Here is a 9,748-nt window from a genome sequence, read left to right as displayed (position 1 = left end):
AAGAACTCATTACGCGAAAACTGCTGTAAAATGCGGTAAATATGCACTGTAGTATATTATGATTATACAAGAATACCTTAACCTTTGCCACAGGAAATTTCGCCAATTTTATCAGCATACTAAGTGATACAGGTATATCCGAAATGAGCGGTAACAACAGTTGCAAACCTGAAGTAATTTCCCGAGCCAATTAACACTAAATGATACTCTACAGAACCACCACGGAAAGGCTAGTATGTCTGAAACTCACCTCTCATCGGACTGCAATATGATTGAGTCCCTCCCATGCTAGGCAAAACGCCAACATGATGTAAAGGACGCAAATATTACCATACAGAAGTCTTGTATAACGAGAGTGAGGTTCAGAGAGAAGAATCATAACTGTTTACAAGCCAAATGTTTGAGACTAGGTTTTGAAGGCACATGATACTATAGTCGTTTTCATTATTTGCATTTGTCCACTCACCAAGGTAGATTTTAGGTAGATAAGGCACATGCATAGATAGCTCTCTGTTCGCTGAAATCAATGTTTCCGATATCGTAAGCTTACTGTGAGAAAGGTGTAAAATATTTCCTCATAATAGCCTACATCTGAATGCTTATATATACAAAGTACCCTCACACATTCTTATTTAGATCATAAACATGGCGATTTATGTCGATAATATAACAATACAATCAGACGAATGACGAGCTTGTAACAAACAGTCTACTCAGCTCAAACGCAAACGAACGGTGGACTTTATACTCTTATTATTTAACTCATCGTAGGTACACAAAAAGACAACTGGCCATGAGAGTGAGAATATGATGTATTGTAATAGTTTTTTGCATGTAAATTATACGAGTAGGTTAATATTCGAAAACAGCAAGAAATGTTGTCTAAGAGACTGTCTAGGGCTCTCTGGTCTAGGGCCTAGGGGAGGTGGCTGGAAGGCGGGAAATTTCAGTTATAACACGGCATAATCGCAACGGTATTATGGTTTCCTTTCCAGAATTGCGTATTGATATAATTTTTTCTTGAGGGCACAAATAATTATAATAGCTCAGTGCCTGACCAACTTTCGCACTATTTAGCTAAACAACGTATCCGGCAAACGTTTACAATCACATTCAGTTCCTGTCATCCTTTAGTGTTGATGACATACATGCGGCATAAAAAGCTAGCCTAGGAATACATTTTTTTTCCATTGTTGGGCATTGGAACAATAATTAGAATGAATAAAAAAGGTTACAATAAAAAAGTTATTTTAATTCAAATGGAAAAAATGTGTGCTTAAAAGAAGTCCACTAAAATAAAATACCTGGCGGATCAGTAGCATATGCCTACTGTAGCTTCATTGGTCCTCGCTTCATGTTTTAGCGGATAACAATATTAATGGTTATTTTTCAGTTTACGGACGTAGATGTTACTAAGGTATCATAATCAAGTTATTTTTATATACATGCAACGAAACTCCATACTGTAGAATAAAATCTGAACGATAAGAAAATATTGTGATTTGATTTGAACAGTTTTCGAGCATAGGTCTATGTGTGTGGTCTGGGCTATACTAATGAGACACATCAAAATTACTGAAAGGTCATCGTTCGTTTGTGTTTGATCTGAGTAGATTGTTGGATACAATCTCGTCTTTCGTGTCCTGTGTCCTCTGTTGATATATTATGAACACAAACCGACGTTTTTATGATTTTTATCAGCAGGGGCGAAGATTCTTGGTCTACATAAACACTCAAATGCGTTATTGGAGAAATATTTTAATAACTTATCACAATAAGCCAACGATATCGGATGCGCTGATTGTCAGCCAATCACGTTCTACCCATACGCATGTACCGTAGGTGGACAGATGAAACCGACTATGGAAAAACCGGCATTCTACGTAGGCCTATATGTAAAATGTGCAATAATTTATTTTGCCTATATATAAATCTATAAGGAATGTACTGACACTGATTCATATAATTCGTTTTAATTCATTGTTAATATTCTACATACTCTAAGCTACAGATGAAATTGCTATTTTATTGGTAATGTTTTACTCATGCCGTGTAGCCTACATGGCTATGTGAATGATAAAAATGACGGTGGGATTTGCAGAAATGGTTCTGATGATTCAACGTTATTACGCAATATGCGGAAACGTTATTCACGTTATCCATAAATCGAAATAAAAATATCTTTATTCTTCATCGTAACAAACGGCTTGAACTGCTGTACGCGCGGGAGAGGTAAAAACTAGGCCTATATATTTTGCCCTGCACCAAACCCTGAGCACAAACTATGTAGCAGCTATGGTTTCCATTAACATTATTGTCTCTAATAGAACAAAATCAGTTAAAGTGTGTTAGCCTTTCAATCCCTTTAAAATACGAAAATATCTTTTCCAAGTCATCAAGAGCCCGTCTGGGTGGCGCACCATAAGGTGGCGGTAACTGGTGATTAACAATCTACTGAACAATTATGAAACACCTGATATAAGCCTTTTGGAAACTGTACAAATAATATGGAACTATTACCAGAAAGCACGACATCAACCAATAAAAAGTTGAAATACAAATACTAAAATATAAACCGCTAGGCCTATAAGAAAGTGTAGGCTACTTACCGATCTCTTGCTGTGATTTCTCTTCCCTCCCTTTTGTCTGAAGCGTACGACCCTGCTTTTTTACCCCATAAAATTCTAGAACTTCATCATAAAATGTGTGCTTCATTCTCAAGTGCTCAATCAGAGTTATTTTACTTAACATCGAGAAAAAGGATGACAACCTTTCCTTGCCCTTGCACACCTCTGCGGTCGCAGCAACTTGAAGCAGATCTAGTTACAGTCAACTTCGCAAGCTACAACACTTCGAGCAGTCCTGGTTACATTTACTCTCATCCATGACTTTCATCATATCGATAACAGGTTTGCCTCTGACCTCTGATGAAATCTCAAGGCCTAGGCCACTCGACGAAGCGCAGGACACACAGCAGCAGCTGGCTGAAAGTGTTCACCTCTCACACCCACGAATTAAATTCCACTGACTGGTGAATACTCTGGCCGCAGTGTTGCCACATTTCCGTCCCAATTACTTTCACGCTCGCCTAAATTTTATACTTATTCAGCAATCGGTAAAATCTAATGTATATAAAAATATATGCTTTCTTTTACTGTCTAAAGATCATTTGCCATAAACATATGTTAACTGGAAAACCTAAATGTTTGTCATTATGTGGGGTCTCTTGACAGGCTACAGCATGAACTGATAATGAGATTATTATACAGATCTAAACATTAAATGCATTTACAATATCACTTTGTAAAGAACTTCCTTAATCAAGTTAATCACAATCACTTTTTACATTTATCAAAACAATTCTAAATAGATGTAAATTACCTTAATTAGCCGGAAACCTAAAGCTGTCACCCTATTATCGTCAGCATTGCTCGATCGTCTTCTGCTACTTCATAAATTGGCGCGTAAACAACCATTCTTTGATGGTTTTGTATTCAGTCGTTAATATATATATATATATATATATATATATATATATATATATATATATATATATATATATATATATATATATATATATATATATTTATATATATATATATATATATATTTTATATATGATTATTATATATATATATATATATATATATATATATATATATATATATATATGTATATATATATGCAAATGACCGCGAATATAGATCAATGAATCATATATAAGAAAATAACGTGTTTGACCGCAATAAAGTTAAGTATACCTTAGTTTTACCAGACCACTGAGCTGTTTAACAGCTCTCCCTACACTTGGTGTGGCAGATCGTAAAATGAAGACGCCACTTCTGCACCCGATCATCTAGATTATCGCGTGTGAAAACTTCCACACCCTAGGTTACATTTCTACGTCTCGGCAACACTGTGCAGTAACTCTGGGTCTGATCTAAACGATCAGGTTGCCATTACAGCGGTGTAAGGTTGTTGTGACGTCACATCTTATGCTTGTTCATTATTAAACGCCGGAATGATGAGAATATGCCGTAATTGTTTTGAATATATTTTCAATGTATATATACTGAACATATATTCACAATCAATTTTACATAATAAAATGTCTACTTAAGTATTATTTAAAGAAACTTGCATGCTATATGCTTCAGGACAAGTAAGTGGCCCATGCTTAAGCATGCTCGGAGGATTCGCCTATTGTTCTCACACACACACACACACACACACACACACACACATATATATATATATATATATATATATATATATATATATATATATATATATATATATATATATATATATATATATATTAAGACTATCTCAGTATATTATATTATCAAATATTTTTTTCCTTCGTTACTATCTTTCTACATAGTGTAGGTCTAGCTTGCTTGCTTGATTCATTTGCTTCATAATTCTCTTATTTCATGAAATCATTTATTATGATTTGCTTGCTCTCTTTTGTTTGAGTGGAGTTTAAATAACTACCTTTGTCATCTTGTTCGGAAACTTTGGTTTCTAATGCCAATGTTGATTTTTATGGGTTTCTTTGGGGAAGTTTGGGGTGGGGTTGGTGGGGGGTGGGAAGTCCGGCCTTTCATATGTTACCTTCAGTTTCTGGAAAGTCCCAAAACCCTTCAGTTTTTAAGCGTGGATATTCTTTAACGGTCGGAGCAAGCCTGGTCATTTGTTTTTTAGCTCAAGAAAAGTATTATGTGCAAACAAATTTGAGTCATTCTGTTCTAACCCTCCTTCACACGAGCCATTCTACTCATTCCTCTTCCGTACAAAACATATTACTCTCCCTGTTCCACAGTGGACGGTTTGGTATCGTTCTCGGCTAGCACTCTGCTAGGCCCGCGTTCGATTCTCCGACCGGCCGATGAAGAATTAGAGAAATTTATTTCTGGTGACAGAAATTTTTTTCACGTTATAATGTGGTCCGGATTCCACAATAAGCTGTAGGTAACCAACTGGTTCTTAGCCACGTAAAATAAATCTAATCCTTCGGGCCAGCCCTAGGAGAGCTGTTAATCAGCTCAGTGGTCTGGTTAAACTAAGGTATACTTAACTTCATACTACTCTCCTGTTCTTCACACGAGCCATTCTGTTCTACTCTCCTTATCGCGAGTCATTTAACTCAAGTCCTCCATACGAGTCATTCAATGCTACCTCTCCTTCACACGAGTCATTCAGTTCAATTCCTCCTTCACACAACCCATTCAGTTCTATCTCTCCTTCACACATCTTTTGTAACTTGCTTCTTTCAGCACGAAGTGGCGCCGAATCATAGACGCACAATTATTAGTTTTATAGATTTCCATTTTACAGTAGTATTTTGACAAAGCTGATTCACTTCATCGTTCTTTAAAACTATTAACTGGCAAAACAGCACATGTATTTGTAAAAAGAATGAAGGGCAGAATAAACAAGGAACTTTTCACTGAGAGTCAAAACAGCGTTTGGGATTTTTCACCACATTGAAAATTTCGTGTAAAACGTCAATAGGGAAAAAAATAGTCATTTCAGATTCAGTACGATTAAAAGCCAAAAAGATATGTGAAAAATAGATTCAGCTTCGTATTGGTGACTGATTAAAATCGCAAATAGAAAAAATCATGGATATTTTTTCGACCCGCCAATGAAATAAAAGACCATAAGGTTCACGGCGATGAAGGAATATTTTCTATTCCATTTTATTTGGTATTTTAGGATAAAAAAAAAAGTCCATTCATAACTGTCTCATGATAAATGCGTCAGCAGAGAAGAAATGTTGAATGAAGTAACTGATTTGTCCACAATGAATTCGTTATGTGACAAGTTCCTGTTTCTAAATGTTATAAGATATAAAAATGTTCATGCATGTCATGAAAATAGATTCACACACACACACACACACACACACACACACATATATATATATATATATATATATATATATATATATATATATATATATATATATATATATATATGTGTGTGTGTGTGTGTGTGTGTGTGTGTGTGTGTGAATGTGAATGAATTTCATCACATCATCACATCACCGTGATTCATATACAAGCATTAAACTACAAAAGTCCTTTAATATCCAATTCGCTCTATCTCGGAAATAATATATTTTCATTTATGTTACCCGAAGGGGAATTTTTTTGTTGATAATAAGGCGACAAACCTATTATCAACTAAAAAAATTCCCCTTCGGGAAATATATATGGAAATATATTATTGAGGTAGAACGAATTGGATGAACGAATTGATGTTAAAGGACGTTTGTAGATTAAATTTTATATATATATATATATATATATATATATATACATATATATATATATATATATATATATATATATATATATACTGTATACATAGTTCAGCTTCGCAAGCACTTTCAAGGAAAGACAATTACCCGTTCCTCAAGTGTGTAAAGGGCACGCACAAAGATGGTAGGTGTCAGGTATTATGCGGTAAAATCAATGTAAAAAAAAAATATATGAGTGGCAGGGGAATATTTGCTCAATGCACCCCCAGACAAATGTTTGGCAGCAACGTGATATCGAGAGTCTCAGCAGGAACTGACATCTCGGGGGAGAGCGAACTCTTCGAAAACATTTTCATTGGAGACTTGGTCAAAGCTTTCCCTCGGACGGGAGACATTGTTTAGACTGTATCCTGTATCCAATGTAAGGTGATATCTTGCTGAAACGTCGACAGAGGCGCCATTAAGACATATTGGTCTTGTCATTTAAAAGGAGAGAAAGGGAAGAGAGAGGGAAAAGAAACGCAATCATCTTAAGAAGGTGCCAGAGAGTGAATGTGGTTTATGGAGACAATTTTTTGGGTGGTGATGTGAATTGGATGTTTTTACAAATGCCCAGTAGTGATGTTGAGGGAGTTTTTATTTCGCAGGTTAACATTCGTCGTGATGTGTGCAGCATGAACTCTGGGTGTTATTCTTTTGCTTGTGGAACAGTAATGGCTCTCCATTTCACGCTAACTGTGGTGTAGATTACGTTGGTTGTTGCTACGACAGTTTAGAAAATCAATACATCAATCGCGTATTCTTGATTTAATTAAAGACCATCGTCTTAAGAAAAATGGTAGGGCGTCGAGATATCATTACCAGGGCATTTTATGCCCCTCCGGGATTTTTAGAATGTGTATCTTTTCAAGGAAAATACTATTACTTTACCGCCTTGAGTCCCCTTATTAAAAATGAGTTAAAATCATCTTCCACTGATGATTCAAATTGTTATGCAGATGTAGTAAGTCAAACACAAACAGGAAATTGCAGTTAATTGACAAAGTTCTTTTCCTCCTTTCCCCAAAAATTTTGGCTGAATAGTAACTTACACTTACGTGACTTGAGAGCAAATGAGGATTTTGGTTCATGAAATCTAATACGTAAGACTTACAAATGCCAAAGTGTCTCATTGTTGTATTTCAGTTTATTATTGAATGGTTGTTGAATACCATAAACAACTGTAGCTCAGTATTTCAGCACTTCTTGGATGTCTACAATAAATGAATATGAAATCTCAAAACCGACAAAAAAAGGCCATCTGATCAGATGGACATGGTATCTCAGCTACATTCTGCCTCTCTAGGTCTAGGCCTTTGCTTAAGAGTGCGCCCTGAGGGCTTTCATGTAAGTTATCTGCCCTTACAGTTATTTTTTTCAAAAACAAACAATCTCATTTTGGGGATAAAAGTCAACACAGATAAGCGGTTTCCCTTGAATGAAAAACTACACAACAATAATAAGGTACAAGAGAAACGAAAAAAAAGTGATTAAAGGGACAATTATATTCAGAAGATTCTAAGCATCATTAATTTATTTCGAATAAATAACATTTTTCTCCCTTCCTTAAATCTCTGTAAGTAGTTTTGTACGAAAAAGTACGACCTTCCCTAAAATATATATTTAAAAAAGAAGTTCTATGACTTCCCACTCTGTGGATTTTTATGGATCTGATTAGCATATTTAGTGGCTCTTTATTTCACAACAGTTTATTCGTAAAACTTCTCCCGGAAATTCCCAGGAGAGAAAAGGTCGACCGGGTGAATTAATCACTAACTACTTAAAGTCAGAGTATCCATTTAATACTTTAGGGAGCTTTTCATTCCCATCTGCACAGAGAAATGGGCTTATTTATATTTCATATAAGCCTCCTTGCTCATAAGCAATCGATGGAATCAGGCTGTTGAACGTTCGTCTCTCTACCTAGCGAAGTAGATTCGGGACATAGTGAGATAAAAAGATCCCCCTTTCACCAGAAACTAGCTAATACTACCACTCTAAAAGCTCCCACTTCAGCATCATGATCTAAAGAAACACTCGTTAATTTCAAAAGAAAAATCGTGAAGGCTTTTGCTGAAAGGTTATAGCTTTCTATTCACGGTACTTTCATTAGATAGAGATTAAATGTTACATTGAGAAGCATTAATGAAAGGCAATATTCGTTGTACTTACAGAAAAAATAAAGAATGCCATAGACTAAAATTATGAAATAAATTCTAATAATGCTATGAGAAACTGGGAAGGCCACCGTCTAGCTTTAGCGTTTGCTACCTTCAAATTAACTTCTATGAGAGACTGACTATGATAAAATTCTCCTCATCATAGCCAGAGGTGAACGCCGCCACAACAGTGGCTTAAGAGAGCAAGTATAATGAAAGCCATTCTCATCATAGTATATCAGAGACACGCTCTACGAGTGGGCCCAGATAATGAGATTCCACGCCGAGGAACTTTGGCCTTTTCATTCGCCCTGCCGAAGGCTGTGGACACGGAGGAGGCCTAAGGCGTATGTGATTAGGCTGTTTGAACAGAGCCTTTAACCCTCCCACCAGTGATCGTTCCTTAGCTCATAAGCTTATGCCATTTCTGCCTCTGGAATGAATCGCTAATGTACGAAGTCAAACCACTTGCTGTAATTGATTCTGCAAAGCCAAAGGTCGGTCCCGAGAAGAGCCCGCGGAACAGGGAGCACAAATCTTATTCTTTGGTCTTTTCACCTTTCTTTCTTAGTTTTTTCTCACTCTTCGTCTCCTCATTTTCGTTGGTATTACACTGATCAAAGGTCGGTGCCACAAATCGTCAAGGAATGGCAGACACTGATAATTTTTCACTTTGGTAAAAACCCTAAACTTCTGTTTGTAGGAACATGACAAGATTTGAGGTATCTGGAGATTCGCCGTTCATGGAAATGACGTGAAGAGCAAAAGAAAGTAAAAATGGCTGAAATAATTTTGAGTCAGTTTAACATGAACGGTCTCTAACGCGAAATAAACACTTTTATTGTTTTTTAATATATGATCCTTATGCATAATTAACTCCATTTCTTTCTGTACCGACTGAAAACAAATCAAGTCTACTTCAGCATCAACAGCACTGTAAGCTTGAGTCTAATATCGTTTATAAGAGATGACTGATCGAAAGAAAGACCTCTTCTCGAATGAATTCTGGAATAAATGACACTGATATTGCTCGTCACGGAGAGTTATGAAAAAGAAATCTCCTTGTGTCTCCACTACAGCAGTCGCAAGAATAAGTGCAAGAAGTATGCGCATGCTCAGTCAAAAAGAGAGGGAGAGAAGTTCGCATACAGTCGGAGAGAGGTGGTGAGATTATAGCATTTTTGTGTAAAAACGTAAGTATAATAGTAATTACAATCTCTCTCTCTCACACACAAACACAAACACACACACATTCACACAGTCACACACACACACAAACGCA

Source organism: Macrobrachium rosenbergii, chromosome 23 (genome assembly GCF_040412425.1).
Source record: "Macrobrachium rosenbergii isolate ZJJX-2024 chromosome 23, ASM4041242v1, whole genome shotgun sequence".
In the NCBI taxonomy this organism is placed as follows: Eukaryota; Metazoa; Arthropoda; class Malacostraca; order Decapoda; family Palaemonidae; genus Macrobrachium; species Macrobrachium rosenbergii.
Note: the sequence above shows the minus strand (reverse complement) of the source record.